The sequence below is a fragment of the Lygodium microphyllum genome, chromosome 27 (genome assembly GCF_053477565.2).
Source record: "Lygodium microphyllum isolate KBCC chromosome 27, Lygodium_microphyllum_v1.1.10, whole genome shotgun sequence".
Taxonomy (NCBI): Eukaryota; Viridiplantae; Streptophyta; class Polypodiopsida; order Schizaeales; family Lygodiaceae; genus Lygodium; species Lygodium microphyllum.
The window spans coordinates 112,017,948-112,039,184 of NC_141161.1; the positions used below are offsets into that span (position 1 = coordinate 112,017,948).

The 21,237-nt window shown below is 40.6% G+C and overlaps 1 pseudogene; it reads right to left on the minus strand.

Annotated features, from left to right (window-relative positions):
- Positions 1 to 11,397: 11,397 nt before the first annotated feature.
- On the minus strand, positions 11,398 to 15,161 carry LOC148012716 (E3 ubiquitin-protein ligase XB3 pseudogene; annotated as a pseudogene).
- Between the last annotated feature and the right edge of the window lie 6,076 nt (positions 15,162 to 21,237).

A 21,237-nucleotide genomic window follows, 5' to 3' on the forward strand; every position in this document is an offset into this window, starting at 1 on the left:
GAATAAGCGTGTGCCGCATGTTAGGTAACATCCTCCTCGTAATGATTTCATGAGGAAAGGTTAACACCCATAAGATATTATCAGAAAAGAAATAATAGAGTACGAAAATGATCTTATGGACCTGCAAATAGCATGTAAAATGGAATGAGTTAACACTAGCTTTAGTTTGGTATAAACTTCGTTAACTACATTATAGCTAGGAGAATGTTGCGTATTGCATAGTCATCATGCGAAGACGTCATTCATCAGAAGCCGCATTTAGGAAAGGTTGCATGGTTCGTCAAAGCATAAGATTCGAAAGTATAGACTACAAGGTTGTAGGCATGATTAATAGGTCTTAGGAAAAGTTAGTATCCAGATTATCATGCATTTTTGCTACACCAAGGAAAGATAAAATTATCGTGAACCATGTGATGCGTAGAAGCAATAAATTGCATGTTTACGCGTATTGGTGTAGTTGTAACTATTGTTCTCCATTAGATTTAGTTTATTACCTTTAGAAGGTTCATCCTTGTCGCAATACAAGTATATTGAGTTGTCTAAGTAACCTAAAACACAAGGGATTCATATGGGCATGGCTCAGTCGATATGATAGGTATCCCAAGTGCCAAGTGCAATAAGAATTCGACCTAGTTTTACACTTGTTGCCAAGTCTAAACCCGCAAACCCAAAGATCTTACACACGTTCACGAAATGTCGAATCAATTGGATGTTCATGCATAAAATGATCTAAGGTTTTATCCTAAGGATCATTCGTTCTAATGATGAAACTCCGACGGAGTTGCAAATTTCTAGGACCATGGGCCAACATAATTAGGAATGGGTTGGAGGATACCCTAAACCCTGATACTCGGCTAGAGGTAATTCCGTGGCCGGAGGACGCCATTCAATGGGTGGAATGATCCCGTGGAATGATGCAACACATGTGCAAAAAGGTTGCAACATTGTATAGACTTGAGATTTGTCCACAAGAGAGTTTTGTCATCTCTCGAAATGAGGTTGGCAAGTTATTGAAAGAATTTAACTTACAAGAGGATGAGTAATCATCCTGTTACTCACTTTTCTTGGGAAATAATTGCCAAGGAAAAGGAAAGTTAGGTATTTGCAAATGACCAGACAATAAACTAAAGCGACATGGTCGCTGGAACCTACCACAACAAAACCTAAAGTATTGGTAGGGTATGACCCTAACCCAAGAATGATAGGAATCTTGCCAAGTTGCAATTGATTCCGGATTGAATGCGGGTTGCATTCGGAGAAAAGGAGTCACTCCTTAACAGTTTGCCAGCTAAACGATCACTGGAAATTGATTGTGCTTGTAACAGTTTAGAAAGCACTGTTTGCATTGTTTGCTCAATGAACTAAAGGATGAGAATATATCTAAATACTTCAGGTTGAAGGCCTGAAGGGAGAGGCAGCTTCAGTTACCCCCGACTGCCTGCCTGACCCTAACCAAGGGGGTTGTTAGCCGCGCCGGGAACGTGGACCGAACCCGCCGCAAGAGGTCTCTCCGTTGAGTTCTACTTGGAGCAGGAGGACGCTTGGGTGCCAGGGGGGGCTCTGGCCGTAAATCCCTCGCCTTCCGAGTCCTGCACAAGAGGCTAACGTGACTCGGGATTGGATCTCGAGGCCCGCATACTAGTCTACGGGCGGAAGCTTGGATTAGTGATCCCTGGTGGATTACTGGATAGCCTTCGGGCAGATTATGAATACGCCTACGGGCGGGAACTCCTTGTATTTCAAAGATAAAAGGATAAAATGATAATAAAGAAGTTGTTTGGCATTGTTTTCTTTATGTCATGTGATAAGATTACGTGAAGGAACCAGTGCATAAGAAGGTTAATCAAAGAAGCTGTTTGTATATGTCAAACTAATGTGGTAGGTAATTACATAACTAAAACAAACCAAGGAAAGTGCAGAGGATGGACCATGGGTCCGTCCTATGGATGGGTGGTCCCGGTTAGCCGGGAACTTTTCTCAAAGTCTTCGACGAACAGAGGATGATCGTCATCTCCAAAACAAGTAACGAGAACGATGACTTAGAATTAACTATTACCCGATTCACGCTGTTTTAGGGGAACGGAATGGGACTATGCCTTATGGCAGAGAGGTCAAGCCTTGCATCCCTCTCGTTTCCCATTCTCCTTGAACCAAGTGCAGCGTGAATCCGCTTCGGACCTGGCGTTTCTGCGTAAGGTAGTTCGCTCGGGTCTGACGCTAGTTGTTGCTAGCTAACGACCAAACAGGAAAACCCAAATTCAGGTCGATCCTAAGTGGGAACGGCCAGGATACTTCCGCTACGTGGCAGACGCGGGAAGACCTAGATCGCAAGTCCCGTAACATTCCATGGGAGTGCCGGGCGGAGCCTTCTAGACATCCTTCCCGATGGACTGCTAAGACGTGTCCGGGATGATTCTAGTGGACACGTTACACAGTGTAGTTGCAGATATTGATATCTGGCATAAACGCATTGATCATGTTAATGTACAGCGACTTAAATCAATGCAGGCCCAAAATATTGTTGCAGGATTGCCTAGATTCAAGGTTTCAGAAATGCATAAGGTATGTGAAGCCTGTCAGTTTGGAAAATATGCAAGGAAACCATTTCCTAGACATGTTCAAGAGAGTAAGAAGCCATTGGAATTAATCCACTCTGATGTGTGGACTACTAAAGCTGCATCTCTTGGAGGCTGCCATTATTTTGTCAGTTTTATTGATGACTATAGCAGAAAACTTTGGGTGTATTTTATGAAAAAGAAAAGTGAAGTTTTTGGGCATTTCAAAACTCTTAAAGCTATGGTTGAAAAAGAAACAGGCCTGCAAATAAAATGCCTAAGGTCAAATGGAGGGGGAGAGTACCTCTCAAATGAGTTTGCAAGGTTCCTACAGGAGCATGGCATAAAGCAGCAATATTCATGCAGTCATACCCCACAACAAAATGGAGTTGCAGAAAGGAAAAACAGGCATATTGGAGAGGTATCTCGTGCCATGCTCAACGAAAAAGACTTGCCAGATTTTTATTGGGCTGAAGCAGTTGCTACAGCAGTCTACATAATGAACAGGACTCCCACTGCAGCAATACATGGGATGACTCCAGAGGAGAGGTATACTGGTAGGAAACCAGATATTTCTCATTTGAAAATTTTTGGTTGCATTGCCTATGTACATGTGCCAGACGAGTTGAGATCCAAGTTGGATCCAAAAGCTGAGAAGTGCATCTTTATTGGTTACTCTCTGCAGCAAAAAGGATATAGATGTTATAACCCTTCTACTCGTAAGTTTACAGTGAGCAAAGATGTTGTTTTTGATGAGATGAGTAACTGGTATAAACCAGTAAATGTGATAGATGATGTAGATGCACAAAATGGTAATGCTGACAGAAAATATGAGTGGGGTCCAATAAGTGGTTGATTTGTAAGTGGGTCCAATATGGCAACTCGTAGAAAACTGAGAATGGTCACATTCTGTTTGGATGTGACTACATGTGGACCATTTTTAGCTCGTACCAGCTTTGGGCATTCATATGTGTTGGAGGTCGTCCAAGAAAACCTTCCCTGAGTTCATGACCTTTTGGCATGAAAGCGGTGTGTCCTTGATATACCATCTTCTTCATGGTTCGTGACCTTCGAGAGTCTAACTGTGGCCTGCATAATGAACGTGAATGATAACCTGAGGTAACCAGACATGTCCCAACACCTCTATCCAGTGAATACAAACTTGAAAGAGCTATAATAGATATGACCAATGAGAACGGAAGCCTACTTATCTAAGTACTCTCTGAATCCTAGAAATTCATGCATTGTCCACATGAGAATGGCTCGAATATTGGTGGACTTTCGACCATCGTGCTTGCTCATATGTTGCATGGTGACCCCCTCCTCCCACAAAATCTTAAGCTCCTCGACTAATGGACGAAGATACACATCCATATTTTTGACTTTGTAGCGGTCGGGAACGAGTAAGCTAAGGATGAGATATCCTTTCTTCATAGAAAGCCATGGAGAGATATTGTAGTTGACAAGGACTACAGGCCACACACTGTAAGAAGTTGAGTGCAGACCGAATGGGTGCACACCATCCATTGCAAGATCGAGTCGAAGATTCCTTGGCTCTCGGGCAAAGCCTGGGAAGGTAGAGTCAATGTGGCTCCATGCACGTGAATCCGCTGATATTCGTTAAACTCCATCTATGGATCTATTATGCACATGCCACATTGTCAAGCTTGCCATGTCGGACGTATGAAACATGTGGTTTATGTGTGGGATAAGTGGAAAGTGTCTAAGAAATTTTTTAGGGATGGTTTACTATTGCAAGTCTTATCAATACTTGTGAGCACCACACTTTGGACATGTCTCCATAGTCTCATATTCTCCTCAAAACAGTATGCAATTGTTGATACATGCATGGATGCTGTTTTAGTCCATGACAAGCTTTCATAAAATATATCGTGCATTATCACGAGACTCAGGCATGGTATTTGTAAGTGGTAATATATGATACTTTAGTAACCTGAAAAAAAATCATAAAACACCTTGAGAAAGCACAAATATTTTTAATGATAGTGCCGAAAAGAAATCAATGAAGCATACGTACAAGGTACTTGATCAACTCAGTCACACTTGCATTGCTCCACCCGTATTTTGCTTGCACACTTAGGAGTGCAAGCAGTGTCTTCAGGCAAGATACTCAGCACCCATCATATAATGGTATGGATGCTTCCTCTCTAAGTGGATTAGAAGTCTCGACATCCATGGGCATTAATGCATTGATCATTGCCTCCATCTCAGGCTCTAAGATTGTAGATAAGTCTCGAAGGCTGCTTGCCTCCTCTGGTATTGACGGTACAGATTAGGTAGTACCTTCCAAGTTGTGGATTGGCTCAGGCACTCTAATCATCGCATGCCCACGAACTCTTCTAACTGGCCGCAAAGGGTGCACTCCTCCTTGGGACGAGACATCACCTCCCTGGATAGAAAATTTGCCAGCCACAACCAATCTTTTTGTATATAGTATTCAATTAGCTTGCGAATACAATGTATGATTGATATAAACTTTTCTTACTATTTGTTGAAAATCTAAGATCACCTAATCAATGATCTGAGATTAAAACTCGCCAAAGCGTCGTACGTGTTCTATAGACAATCGACGTTTTCTCGTCTAATTGCCAGCTTACATTGAGAGCGAGGACATGGGACACGCTGATTAAGATACGCCTCGCGATCTTGAACATCACGACCTTCATCTTTTTCCATTTTGTCTACGTTATGACAAACAATTTGTTTTTCTTATCATTCGTTTTTTCTTTCTTAAATTATTTGAGAAGGGATTTCTTCTCTTGTAACTCAACAAAAATTAATGTATGTAAAGTCTCCACCCACCCACAAATTAACATATGTCGGAGTTTTTCCCATCTCATGGTATTGCACCGGACCTCACCGGACCTCGCCACCACTCTCTTATTGTTTTTTATCCATTCAATCTCTCCTCTCCTTCCATCTCTCTTTCTTTTTCTCTTTCTTTATTATGCTGTATGTTTATTCCCTCTCTCTTGTTCCTTGTTTCTTTTTCTCTACCCCTCTCTCTCTCATTTCCTTTAACAAAACATCTCTCTCTCTACTATCAATTTCCTTTAACAAAGCATCTCTCTCTCTCTTCTCTACCACTACTACTACCACTACCACTACCACTATAATAAACAAGAAAAGAAGAAGAAGAAAAAAAACAACAACAACTACTACTACAACAACAAACAAGAAAAGAAGGAAAAGAAAAGAAAAAAAACAACTACTACTACTACAACAAAAAACAAGAAAAGAAGGAAAAAAATAAATAAAAAAAACTACTACTACAACAACAAACAAGAAAAGAAGAAAAAACTACTACTACTACCATTACTACTACAACAACAACAAACAAGAAAACCACTACTACTACTACAATCACGACTACAATGACTACGACTATGACTACGACTACAACAAACCACTACCACTACCACTATCACTGCCACTGCCATTGCCACTACCACTGCCACTGCCACTGCCACTACCACTATAATAAATAAGAAAAGAAGAAAAAACAACAACAACAACAACAACAACTATTACTACTACTACAATAACAACAAACAAGAAAAGAAGAAAAAACTACTACTACTACAACAACAATAACAACAACAAACAAGAAAACCACTACTACTACTATAACCATGACTACGACGACTACGACTACATCTACGACCATGACTAGGAGTACAACTATGACTGCGACAAACTACTACCACTACCACTACCACTACCACTACCACTATAATAAATAAGAAAAGAAGAAACAACAATAACAACAACTACTACTACTACAATAACAACAAACAAGAAAAGAAGAAAAAACTACTACTACTACTACAAAAAAAATAAGAAATATAAACAACAATAAACAAGAAAAGAAAAGAAAATACTACTACTACAACAACAACAAATAAGAAAACTACTATTACTACTATTAGTACTACTACTACAATCACGACTATGACGACTATGACCATGACTAGGACTACCACAACAACTCTCTCTCTCTCTCTCTCTACTACCACCACTACCACTACAATAAACAAGAATAGAAGTAAAATCATCATCATCAACAACAACAACAACAACAACTACTACTACTACAAACAAGAAAAAAAGAAAAAACTACTACTACTACTAGTATTACAACATCAACAAACAAGAAAACTAAATAACAATAAACAAGAAAAGGAAAAAAAAACTACTACTACTACTACTACTACTACAAAAACAAACAAGAAAACCACCACCACTACCACTACTACTACTACTGCTGCTGCTGCTGCTGCTACTACTACTACTACTACTACTACTACTACTACTACTACAAACAAGAAAATAAGAAATTAAACTACCACTACCACTACCACTACCACCGCAAAAACAACAAACAAGAAAATAAGAAATTAAACAACAATTACCACTACCACTACCCCTACTACTTCTACTACCACTCCCACAACACTACCACTACTACTACTACTACGACTACCACAACAACAACAAATAATAAAAAAAGAAAAGAAGAAATAAAACAATAATAACAATAACAACAACAACAACATCTCCCTCCCTCTCTCTCTCTCCCTCCCTCTCCCTCTCCCTCTCCCTCTCTTTCCCTATTATGTTTAATGTTTTCTCCCTCTCTCTCTCGTTCCTTCTTTCCTTTTCTCTCTTCCTCTCCCTCTCTCATTTCCTCTCCCCCTCTAAATATACATGATTTCTAACAAAAACAAGTAAAATAAAAAGAGAAAAAAGAAACAAAGCAAGAAGGAACAATGCACTCCTTGCAAAGGCCCGAGGATGGATTCCGTGCCTCCTCATCATGACGACGGTCCTCTTTGCCCTCCGTGCACTTCCTCCTCTTCTTCATGAACAGTGGTGGCAGCAGTGAGAAGCTTTTCTTCTCCCTCTTTCTCTCTTTCTCTCCCTCTCCCTCTCAAATGCAAGATGGAGTTCGCTCTCTCTTTTGTTTGTTCGTGCAAAATAATGCACTCGGGTTTTGGCCCCCACTTTTTCATTTGAGCACCATCGCTATTTGCATCGCATTTGCGACGCTAATAGTGACGCAAATAGTGATGCCATTATTTTGCATCGAAAAGTGCCATTACTGTGCCATCGAAATTCACAAGATTGTGTTTATGAGTTCAAGGTTTCATCTTGGAACCTAATTCACTTGTGTAACGGTTTGTCTCTACTTGTCCATGTCATTATGAGTTTTTGGTCTTCATATTTCATCCACCATAACTTGTGTCATGCTCTAGATCCACATCTTTTAACAATAAGCCATGGAATTCAAAGCATATTTCAATGTCTTGGGCATATTTTCCTAAGCTGCTGGAGATTTTGAATGAGAAGGTCAAAATGAGGATTTTGGAGTCTTCTTCAACTCCATATTTGAATCAGTGGTTTACTGTTCCAAAGAAGAATGGTGCTTTGAGGTTTATACAGGATTTTCAACCAATTAATAAAGTCACCATAAGGAATATTGGACTAGGCCGTCCGATAATGGATGAATTTGCAGAAGAATTTGTAGGCAAGGAAATTTACTCTATGGGTGATTTATATTCAGGATATGATCAGTTCCAGCTTGCATTGGAAAGCCGGGATATCACTACCATGAAGATACCGTTTGGATTGGTTAGGATGTGTATGCTTCTACAGTGAGCAACCAATTAATTGGCGCATATGATGAATTCTATGCATAAAGTTTTGAGGGAGCATATTCCTCAATTGACCTTACCCTTTCTTGATGATGTGCCGATCAAAGGATGTGATATATATGAGAAGAATGAAGAGTTGAATGAGCATGTATGTATAAGATTTGTGGCTGATCATACTGCTGATTGTGATAGGATTTTGAGTTGTCTTGAAGAAGTGCATTTGACTTTGTGAGGAGAAAAGTCAGTTTTCGATGTTCTTTGAAGTAGCATCTTTAGAAGGCCCAGAATTTTTTGCACTTTCATTTGTACTTGTATGTACATAAGTCTCCTGACAAGCATCATCATCATTGATCAAGGTGATCTTCTTCTCATGCCATGATTTCAGTTCATCAAATACCACATCTCTTGAGACCAATGTCTCATGAATAGAAGGATTGTAGCATTTGTATGCTTTCCTATCTTGTGCATACCCAATAAAGATGGCCTTTTTTGCCTTTGGATCAAGCTTCTTCCTCTTTTTATATGGAAAATATACATATGCCAAGCATCCAAAAACCTTAAGATGGCTAATGTCTGGCTTTATCCCATAAAGCCTCTCATGAGGAGTCACCTCATGTATACCTGTTGTTGGTGTACGATTCATCACATACATTGCATTCATTACAGCCTCTACCCAATATGCATTTGGTAGGCTTTTCTCATTCAACATGGCTCTAGCGGATTCCATGATCACCATGTTTTTCCTTTCTACCACACCATTTTTTTGTGGTGTATATCTGCACACCAGTTGCCTTTTAATCCCATGGGCTGCCAATAAGTGATCAAAATATTTAGAAACATATTCTCCACGACTATCAGATCTCAAGCATGAGATGTAGCAAGCCAATTCTTTCTCCACATGTCTCTTGAAGTCCTGAAAAGCATCCATGGCATCACTCTTGTGCTTCATCACATACAACCATGTGTACCTACTATAGTCATCTATGAATGACACATAGTAATGTGATCCCCCAAGAGATGCATTCTGTGAGGGTCCCCATACATTAGAATGTACAAGCTGTAATGGTCTAGTAGTACCTTACATGCCTCATAAATGGAAGCCTTGATTGCTTCCCAAATTGACATGATTGACATATATGTCCCAATTTCACATGCTTGAACTTAGGAAGTCCAAGTACAACTTACTTATGCTGCATATTCTTCAGCTTTTGAATATTTACATGACCAATCCTTTCATGCCATATCTCATTGTCCCTTATTGTAGCATTGTCATGTGAGTACATAGCAACATTCAATGCTAGAATTTTCGTATCCAATGTAAAAATCTTGCCATTTCTTTTGCATTTAGTAATGAGTTTGCATCCTTGACCATACTCTTCAATGTAGCATCCATCTCTATTGAATCTAAATTGTAGATTCTGTTCAGCCATTTGTCCCATAGAAATCAAGTTTTTGGTTATGGAGGGTACATGTAACACATCATAGAGACTCTTTTTCCTATCACCATGCATCATCAGGGGAACAATATCTGTATGCATAATGTCATGTTGTGTATCATCCCTTGTGCAAACATATCCATGAGTACCTTGTACCAACGTGTCAAACCACTCTCCATGAGGAGTCATGTGGTTAGATGCCCCTGAGTCTATATACCATATATCATCTACTTTGTCTTGTGTAGGCAACCCTTTCTTCACATGTTGCATTGCAAACAACCTGTCATTTAGGCACCTCTAGCTGAATAACCCCCTCTTCCAGGAGCATTTGAGGCACCTCTATTTGCTTGAGGCTGCCTATTCTGACATTTAGTAGCTTACTGTCCACGAGCTACATATGCATTTCCAGCACCTTGTCCTCTAAAGTTCGATCTTCCTCTTCCACATCTACCCCTTTGATTGGAGTAGAAGACACTGTCCCTACTATTTTTAGACCCACTGGAACTTGTATTGAGTCCAAGTTTCACTTGTTGCAATAGAAGTGCCACAATTTTGTCAAAGTCAGGTTGATCCTGACGCACTGAAATGGAAGTATCAAACTGCTTATACTCCTGTCCAAGTCCATGGAGGGTAGTAGCTACCAAACCATTATCCTCAACTTCAGCTCCAATTGAGCCGAGTTGTTCTGCAATGGATCTAATCTCACTGACATAGTCTTCAGCTGAATTTTTTCTACAGGTGTGTCTTTCTCGCATGAGTGACATGCCCATAATTCTTCATCAATAAGTCCCAAGCAGCTTTTGGGGAAGTACAGTTTGCAATTTTCATAGCTTTTGTGTTTGATACACATAATGACAACCAATGCAAGACCTTGCTGGCCTTTTCTAACCAAGTTATGTGTGCCTTTAATTGATCATGCGTTGGAGGTCTATCCTCTGATAGCTTGGGATCATCTTCAAGACCTGTGACTAGGTCCCAATAGCCCCTTCTAATTAAGAAATTAGACATCTTGAATTTCCATAGAACAAAATTGTTGTAGTCCAGCTTCTCACCAACTATCTAAGTGATAGTATCCTTCTCTCCCGTGTTTTCCATTTCAAAGTCTTAAGCTTTGCAAAATCAGTCAATTTCTCAAAATGCCAGCATGCAATATACTTCAGTGACCTGTAGTGCAACTTGTTTTTACTATAAAACTTCAGCAATAACCACTATTGCATTTTTAGATAGTACATTTGCTTCTGATCCCATTCAACTGCAGTTACAATGCATCAACAACTTTGCATTCCAATCTGATATGATGAGTGCATACGATCCAATACATGCAAGAAATAGAATCTAAAAAATCGTTCAATTGATTGCTTAGATATATTCATATTTGTCATAGCATTTTTGACCTATCATGAGAGCTTTACTCAGTCATCATACTCTCCACAAGTATGCCATTCATTAGCAATGGGTTGTTATTAATCACTGCCAGTGCATAATAAAGAATCAAGTATATTTCATGCTAGACTTAGTGAGCTTCAAGCCTGCTTGATACATTCATTGCTGCTACAAAACTAAGACAAATACAAGCTTCAAATGGTATTCCCGGATGCCAATTGTATCCTTGAAGTTAATACTCAGGACCTGCTGTACAAGCTAAACATGATCTAGAGAAATTGTCTCCATCAAAGCTTTTACATGCATCAACAATGGGTTTGTAGCCAGTGCACTTGTAGATATTACCTATTATGGCAGACTAGGTTTATTATGACAACAGAGAGCAAGTGTGCAGCCAGCACACATTTGATGTCCACAGTCTTGAACTTCAATTGTGTAAGCATGCTCAAAACAAATATGGTGTTGAAGAATTTTCGAAAGCAAAGTCGCGACCACAGAGGACCTTAACGAATTTCAAGATGGAAGATCAATCAGGCGAATAAGCATGACGAGAAAATGATGCCAAGTAACAATTGTATTATTGCCAAGAAGTTTACAAAATACAAGATGACTTCAAATCTGATCAGTCCACTGATTTTAGGCCACCCGATTTAATTGTGCTGCATTTGTAGATCCTACATCAAACTGTCCATGGTCACACTGAATACTTTGTTGACTGCAATCCACTTCCGTGCTTTCTAGAAAAGCAGCTTCTTGTAAGCGTTTTTTAGCCAAAACGATAAACTCAAGTATTAACACCTTGACCTCAAACACTGTGTGCAGAAATCAGGAATTCAAAGATACAACACTATCATGATCTTCTTGGATTCAGGCTGTCTAGTAAGACCATAAAAGGCTTCTTGTGCACTAAGCCAGAAATACAAAGGCACAAGCTTTCTCCTAAGCTGCCCTGTTATGATAGAGGCACAACATAGGAGATCTTAGTTCTACAAGTATCCAGCTAAGCTCCTCTGAGAAACAATCTAGAGTTGGTTACTGACTCCTTGGCTGTATTGAATGGGGAAGAAACACTGGCAATCTGGTATACTGGATGCATGTTGAAGACAAGATCATTACTGTCTGCTAGCTTAAACTATCCGCTCTAGTTCTTTGGCATAACCCAGAGTTTGATTGATCAATTGTAAGGAAGGTATTTCCTTGCACATTGTATCTTTCGCTTTCTAGAAGTACACACAGCCATTGGGGACCTCCCACTCTGGTTGATCCTCTGCAACATAGGCTAGGAGTTCTTGATCAAAGGAGAACATCAACATCTTCTTTGCATTAGCAAGAGACAGAAAGTCATATGCCTTTTCATTGCACCCAGCTATCTCATCCCGCACAGTTTTTGCTAGAAGATCCATGAAATAGGCGTATGTCTCATGAGGGATAGCCTGCCGGGCACTTAACACTCTATTATATGCACCTTCCATAAAAGACTGCTCCAATTCAACAGCATACTTTATGCAAGGATTAACTAACGCTTCAGAAGAAAGAAGCTCCAGCTCTGTCTGAAACTCTACAATCCTGTTTCACCTTAATTCGATTGCTTTCGTGTCCTGTATTGTGAACTCCTTGATCTCCAGCTTTGTGTCTTGCAAACCACTACATATGGAACACTCGTGCAGCGGCTTCTTCTCTATCACTCCAGATGGCCTCATCTTGCCTCTCCACGTGCATGATAGTTTATGTGACAACGGCGGTCCCGAGTCATTGCTTGTTGATGTAGTTCTCCTGGCCCATCAGAGGGCTTTCGGGAAATCTCATTGACTCCTCCCTGCATCTTGCAGTAATCTTTTACAAAAGTGTTACCCACTCGACAACGATCCAGTAAATACTGCTCTTGATGGTAAAGGCAATGATATGCAGTCATGGAACTGACATTATGCTTGGACTGATCATGCCACACCCGCTTCTCTACGCTCCCCTCTATTGCCTGTTGTCGTTGCTTTTTCTCCCCCAGGCGGAGTTTTTCTGGCATGCTAATTTTCTCAAAGATAAATGCTTTTTCAAATAGCCGACAAATTTGCTCCTTCCCTCTGAGTGACCCAATATGTGTAGTGGTGTATGTGGCTTGCCTCAATAACCCCATGTTGAGAGCCATGGCACCATGAACAACAGTGGGTCCAGCTCCTTTCCACAAGGCAAGGACATCCTCATCTGCAGAAATTCTGTAGAGAGAATGGAAGACATTGGTGTAATTTCTGCGTTGTGCAAGGGGTAATGTGTTGTCAGCTTGCATTCGGATCAATGCAAGATCTGCAAGATTACCAAAGCAAGCACCAATCGCTCCAGCTGTCAACCCACATAATGCATTTTGATAAAGTGGAAGTGGCTTTCCTTCATTGGCTTGAGTAGCTTTGTTGATCAGTATCCTGCTCAAAACTGTCAGCATCATTACATAAAAAAGGTTCTCCAAAAGGTTGAGGTTCCTTCACATTACCAAGCTGATTGACAACCTTAGTGTCCTTTGACCCATTGTCATGAACTTGATCCAGTATGGGACCTACAAGAGGAGCATTATCTATCCCTTCAAAGGTTGAACCAGGTGAAGTTTCTCGTACAACTTGCCAATCTCGTATCTGACCATGCTCCTACATCTTAGACAAGATAGTACCATTTGTATAATCATTTTTTAACTCGATTGATGTCGGCAGTATTAGGAAACAACTCAGATTCCTGCTTCATTCTGTGCACCCTTCTCACCCCTGTTTATGATAACAGTTGCTGCCTCCCTAGCTTCATTTAGATGTGCCTTACACAGGTTTATAGGATGGCAGCACTCAAAATGTCTAAAGGTACAAGCAAATGAAAGAGCTTCTAGATGTTTACCATCATTAATTAGCCTTTCAATCACCTCTAGAGCCTTGGACATCCATATGCTCCTTGGCATCTTTTACAAACCTTATTGTCACAATGGCTTTCATTTGAAATAAATCATATTGATGTGATGTCTCCTGTTCATCATTATGCTGCCCACCTCCATGGGGTCTGTAGGTGTGCTTTTGGGTGAACATCAAATCATCTACTAAATAGCGAGGTTTGATCTCCAGCCCACGCAAAACAAAATGCAAACACAATGACTAAGTATGCACAAAGTAACAAATGTCACACACACAAACTTTTTGGTGGATTCCACACCTCGGATACACAGCAGTATGACAACGGCATAACTCTATCTCCTCTTCATCATTCTCTTCTTGAATAGTTGATCCATCCAACTCTTCAAAAGTATTAACTACCAGAGTCACGTCGAGTTGAAAATATTTTCTTTTCCCAGGCATCATTGACTTGCGCCAAAGCAGCCTCTAGTAACCGTTTGGCTTCTAGATCAAGGTCACTCATAAACTTCCATGGAGATGAAAAGCGGATTCAAAAAGTGTTGCACAAGCTATATTGTTGTACTTCATGGGTATGAAGAATGGAGTGTGGCCTTGTGAATTTCTTTGCATTTGATCTACACCCCAAGCTAAAAGCTCCTTTACACATTTTGTTGATCCACCACGTGCTACAAAGTGTAGGGGTGTACTCCCAAATGCACAACCACTACCGCCCTTGTAGTAACCGCACATACAAGTGCCCCCTTGTTTAGAAGTAGACAAACTACTACTGGGTGGCTAGACCGGGCAGCTAGATGTAAAGGAGTAGCACCACTCCCATCATGAACATTCACAAATTGAGAAAAACCCCAAGTTTCTGCTACCGTAGGAGATTGGGCAGCATCTAGAACTCTCAGAATACAATCAAGATGCCCACTTTTTGCAGCATAATGCAAGCATGTCCTCTAGCAAACCGATGAACATGAAATGCAAACCGCACTCCTTGAAGTAGTAAAAATTATTTTTGTGGTTCTCTTACAGGAGATGCTATTGATGCATCAAGTAGGCATGGCAGCAAATCTGCTCATGCTTTGAGAAGGAAGCCAGGTCCTTCAATCCCAAGCCTTTTGCCATTGCTGCTCTTCTTGGAACACTTGGAAACCTTGGTAGCATTCCTCAGATTCAAGAAACTGTGGTGGCTGATGAAGATTCAATCCCTGTGCTAATTGGACTTGTTACATCAAGAACACCCATTGCTCAAGTACATGTGTATGATTGTCTGAAAAAACTTGTCATGCTCAGATGAATACATAAGATAGGAAATCATCAGAGAAGGTGCCATTCAAGCTCTGATACCATATTAGAAATGAGAGAGAGAGAGATGGACAAGGCACAAAGGGTAGCAGACATGCTCCCTTCCATTCCATTTCTTCAACACTATCCAAAGTCAACTGTGTACTCCACACATACAAAAGATCAACAAACCTAGATCTAATCATGGTTAAGCCAGTGTGACTTAACCTTACTCAACTAAGGTAAACAACTGGCAGAAGACTAATGAGCTTGAATCTCAACAATAAGAAGGTCGGGAGACAATGCCAAGGATAGGCTTTGGACTTACAAATATCCTAGAAGACCACAAAAGAAGCCCAAGACTTATAGATGAAGGTATCGATGGAGAGCCAACACAATGCCGCGATGGATATCCAAAGTGTTGCTACGTACTCAAGGGTATTACATAGGAAACCAATGGATTTGGGTACCAAAACCACCTACTAAACCATCTTTGTTAGAGCTGAAGGCCAGACCATATCAAAAGTGAAGAAGCATAGAGGGAAATCTAAACGAAAAACCAAGTCTCGAGGCAAGAAACCAAACATGACTATTCGAAAGGAAGATTCTCAGCCTAGCATGCTTAACAAGCAGATGTAAGATATGATTGTCGAGTGTGCACAAAGACCACTAGCACCCAAGTAGCCTTTGACTTCCCAAGAGGATAATGGGCACCACAGACACAATGTTGCTCATGATAAGGCTGATTACTCAATAAAGAAAATTGCAGAATCGTCTAATAACAATGAGCAAATTTTTCAGCCAGTAATGCCAAGTCCACCTAGGAGTCCACATCTCCTACACCCTCTTTTCCTAAATGGACACAGGAAGCACAACAGTGGTCGTAAAGTGCAGCCAATCAATCCCTATCTCAATCTCCATATGATCTTCCAAATGTCCAAGATGCGGGACATGACACCATCCCTAATTCTTAGCCTAAGGATATGCCTATGCAGTCCAGTGTGACTAGCTCAACTGATGCTTGATCTACACAAGTGAATGCGCAACGGGCAACAAAAGATATGACCACTTCTAATCTGATTGAGGACTTGACACCACAATCTACCAATAATGGCTAGTCCATTGAACTAGCTGCTATACTACTTCCAATTAGGAATCATAGCAGTCATAACCTTTGACCATGACGATGCCCCTTGTGGAACATGTCCTTTAGCAATTCACATGCGGAAGAGGTGTCACAACAACCAACATCCTTGACACCTCAAAAGCACCTAAAGCCTAGGCTTGAGGAGAAATCTCTCGAAGATTTGGCCAAGGAGATGCGCATCTAACCAATGAACCAAAGATGAAGTGCCTGATGAAGCTTGATCACAAGCTGATAGCCATCACATGTGCATACGTCCATGAAATTTGAAGGCCAACACAAGAGCACACAAATCTCTATTCCAAAAGCCATAGCTAGAGAATTGTGCTTGATACCCTCACTCTATACTGATCAATGTGAGACAAACAAGGAAAAGATTGAAGCAATCAAACAAAAAGGGAAGGGACAAGGTAACTTTGTGCAAAAATGGTACTCTTGGCAGCCAAAATTGGCCACCGACTAATGACACTAGTTGAGCAAAGAAAGGCCCTTTGGACATCAATACATGATCCCACGTATGTTGCCCCAACCTCATTAAGAGTATTGGAAATGATCCATGAGGTCTAGCTTTCTACCACTACCCAAAAACAACCCTTGTACGATAAACTGCTTCTAGAAGAAGATCTATATGTGGCTAGTAGGCTAGGAGTAAGGAGCATGATACTTGATGTTAGCACATATGTCTTCTGCCTTACTCAAGATCCTTCAATCCTAGATCTCTATGCTTCCCATCAATACAACCTGATTTCTTCAGCTAGTTTCATCCATGCCTACATGACAAGAACCCTAAACCGTCTCTTGGTTCTACACTAGAGTCACATGAACCTCGAGAGGAAGAGAAAAATAGCTCTAAACACAACACGGATCTAATAAGAAGCAATGGAGGCATGCTCCAATGGGTAAGGACAAGAATTAGACCAAACACCTAACTGGGAGCAATTGTCAAGGCAATTGGATGAGGGGCTAGATGGAGGGGAATTAGGTGAAGAACTCTAGACTCTCCAAAAAGAGAGGCAGTTGTACCCTCACAACCTAGCCAGGCTGTTCAATAGGCCCCAACTATATCCCTTGAGGACACATTAGAGAAAGAGAATGCTGAGGCCCAAAACTAAGCACATCAATGGCTAACCTAGTTTAGGGTCCTGAGTATTTAAAGGATACACCTCAATTACCCAAGAAAAAGAGGAGAAAACAATGAAAACAATAGCAGTTGCAAGTGGCTGTAGAAACAAGAAGATTGAGATCAAGAGTGCTGAAGAGCTAAGGAATAAAGCATCTAGTCCACCCACGAATGAACCCATTGCCATCTCTCCTAATAGCAGTGAAACCTCAAACACATCCATGTGTTATGATAAGTCAAAGAAACCATTACCATCAATGGTTTCTTGTAACACTCAATCCACTAACCACAAAACTTACATTGACCAATCAAGAGTGGATATAACACTGCCACAACAAGTTGACAAAACTATACCAGTCACATCTAAGGAGAACCATGACACAATAGTAGAAAAGCCTTAGGAGAAACATGAAAACCCCAAGACATAAAAAATCCTAGCATTGACTAATCTTGCTCATCTAGGCCTGAGTCCCCAGCTATGCTGAAGCCTAGGGAAATTCCCAGAACCTTGCATAAGATAGCAACCGAGCAAGCCTTCATAGAACATAGAAGTGTCACACACATTTCTTGATCGAGTTGGAGGCTAAACTCAAATTATTTGCACGTGCTTACATCTTTGTAGACATGGGCACATTCCCTAGGGAGTAGCTTGAGAAATATTTGTGATATCCGCTATCTTGGGAAGAGCAAGAATATCTTAATGAGCACTATGACAAGCTCCTACATGAATTTGATGAGGAGGCCGACAAACTACGCTTAACTGTGACATTCAACAAAGCTCTTTGCTAACCAAATCTCTTAGAGATATGCAGCTAAAGCAATAATCAGAGGGTCAAAGTCAAATTGAAAAATATTGGTTTGAAAATTGTGCTAAAATGGTTGAACTTGGAGCCCAAATTATGACATCTCAGAGGAGTGACTGGCCAAATGGCGGTCTCAAAGAGACCCAACCTATGTGGCACCAACTTTCTTTTGAGTATTGACTACCGTTTGGGGTATGGACTTAGCCAAAACTAGCCAAGAGAACTCTTTGGTTAATAAAATTTTCACAGAGGAGGAGCTACATGTTGTGAGAAGACTTGGACAAGGTACCATGCTACTCAATGTTGCAAAATATCTATTGTTATTGAATAGGCTGCCAAAATTACTAGATGCATGTGCCACACTCCAATACAATCCTGAGTTCTACAATTGGTTTTTATCATTATGAAGTAACATGGATTCATAAATGTGTATATAAATAAACAATGAGTCTTGTGACTGTGTGTAGATAAGACCAAAAAAGCAAAGCCAACACACACACAAGAAATGATAATCAAGCACAGGTGATATTTATTGAAGTCAACACCATGGGATTCAGGTAAGTGATGTCTCTTTGAGCTGCACCTGTTCATTATTATGTCTCTTTGAGCTGCACCATGGGATTCAGGTAAGTGATGTCTCTTTGAGCTGCACCATGGGATTTAGGTAAGTGATGTCTCTTTGAGTTGCACCTGTTCATTATGGTTGAAGCATATGACTTGCATGTACTCTCACGAGTTGCCAAGTCAATGCAGGATGACACATGTTTATGTACAAAAGCATTCAATGTCCAAGTCACCACAAGATCACCAACCCCACAAAGAACCATTATGGAGAAAGCGACAGAAATACCAAGAACAAAGAGCCATGATGGAATCCCCCCCACGGGAAGAGAAAATTACCCTTGTAGAAAGCACACATTGCATCTGTGCATGGCCCAAAGCATAGTCATTGGCTACTCTATCTTTCTTGGTAAAACTCTACACCTAGGTAGGAGCCACGCTCTTAGCAATGACAAACATTTCTTCATCAACCAAGATTCAATTCACCAGATACTCTGTTCCTTGTCCATGCATAGCTCACTTTAGTTGCTACCTCAATTGCACTGATGTCTCACATGTTACAAAGAGGTTTGTAAAATCTCAAGTGTATGTTTCCATCTCAACAATTGTTCTTCTAGCATCGAGGCTAGCAACACAATCATATTTGTAATATCCATTTTTCATAGCCTTTGGATCTCGACATTTCTCAATCCAAATGAAAGGCTGATAACCAAAAGAAAAAAAAGGAAATAAAATAGAAACAAAAAGAAAAGAAAAGAAAAGAAAATAAAATAAAATAAAAGAAAAGAAAAGAAAAGAAAAGAAAAAAATCACTCACAATCACAACACAACACCTAGGGGTCCTCAAATTATGTACGTCCAATGACCTTGGTCGGCAAGCTTCGTCCCTAGTTCCCTAGCCCTTTATATATCCCCCACAATTGTTTAGGGCTAATCAAGGGTAAGGCATACCCAACGAGCTTGTCTCGCCTATGGGACCTGTCACCTTGACCCATTTGCATGATTTTTTTTCACATTCCGTCTCAGTACCATTGCAATCAATAGTGGTGAGCAAGGCATAAAAGACCATGGAAAGTACACCATACTCTTCAAACAATACATGTAGCCACCAACTACCAAAAGCTCAGGCGTCAATGAGCTCAATTAGGCTACATCGTATTGTCAAAAGTATAAATGATGTCTCAAGAAGACTTCGTGTGTACTTCTCTCAACATCGACAAATTTTTCCATCCCATTGAACCCTTGCTTCATCCACATATTGCTAAGAGGAACCAGACCAAAAGTCTTCTAACTACATAATATCTAAGTATACACGTGCACGCACATAATATCTACACCACAATCTATACAGAGTTTGGGTCCTTAAGTGCACACATTGAACCCTTGCTTCATCCACACATTGCTACGAGGAACCAGACCAAAAGTCTTCTAAACTACGTAATATCTAAGTATACACGTGCACTCACATAATATCTACACCACAATCTATATAGAGTTTGGGTCCTCAAGTGTAGGACATTACTCTCGGCTCACACCTAGAGTTTGACCTATCTTCCAAACTAATCATACTAGGTCTTGTGCATGATAAGAAGACTAGCACTACCCCCAGGGAGAGATCACATAAGAGAGGTTTTCAATTGTAGGTATTGAAGACTTCAATGAAAGTACTGTCAGCTCTTCATCAACACTCAACTTTGAATTCTTATTCTTTATCATCCTGTAAGCCCACCAAAGAATGGTCGCCCTCAGAACCCCCAAAACATCAACACGGGTGTCAACCCATGAGTGCAACTCCCAACAAAAACTAGCTCTATCATCAAATTCAACAACTCTATCACCAACCAATCACGCCAACAAAGTGCCACCAACCACCTTCATTCGTACCACCACCAAAACTCCTCCAAGGCAAACCACAGCAGCCCCTTTCACCCACGTCTTCTCGGTGCATGCCAAAGTCTACTACCTATGATGGTGAGTGCCATGGCACTAGCACTCATCTAAGAGGGAGGCAATGTTAAGAAAGATGGAAAGTTTGGAAAATCTAAAGCAAAAGACAAGGTCAAGGAAAAAGTGCAACAAAAGACAAAGGTGCACCAAGAAAAATATGAAAACACAAGAAGTGCAGAAAAGTCTGCAATGTAAAAAAGGGGATAAGGGGATGACCGCCTAAAGGGATTTAGGGTTTTATATATAAAGTTGAAAAGTGAATGAGAAGCTCATTCTTGTGTGTGGACAAAAGTAGCTCTCTTCTTCTTCTTCTTCTTCTTCTTCTTCTGTTTCTTCTTCTTGCTTGCTTGCTTGAGCTTGTGCTTGAGAGAGGCAGTGTGAGAGTGTGAGGGAGTGAGTGTGTGAGGGTGAGGGACGGTGGTGAAGCTCTCCATCTTCTCCTCTCTTCTTCTCTTCTCTTCT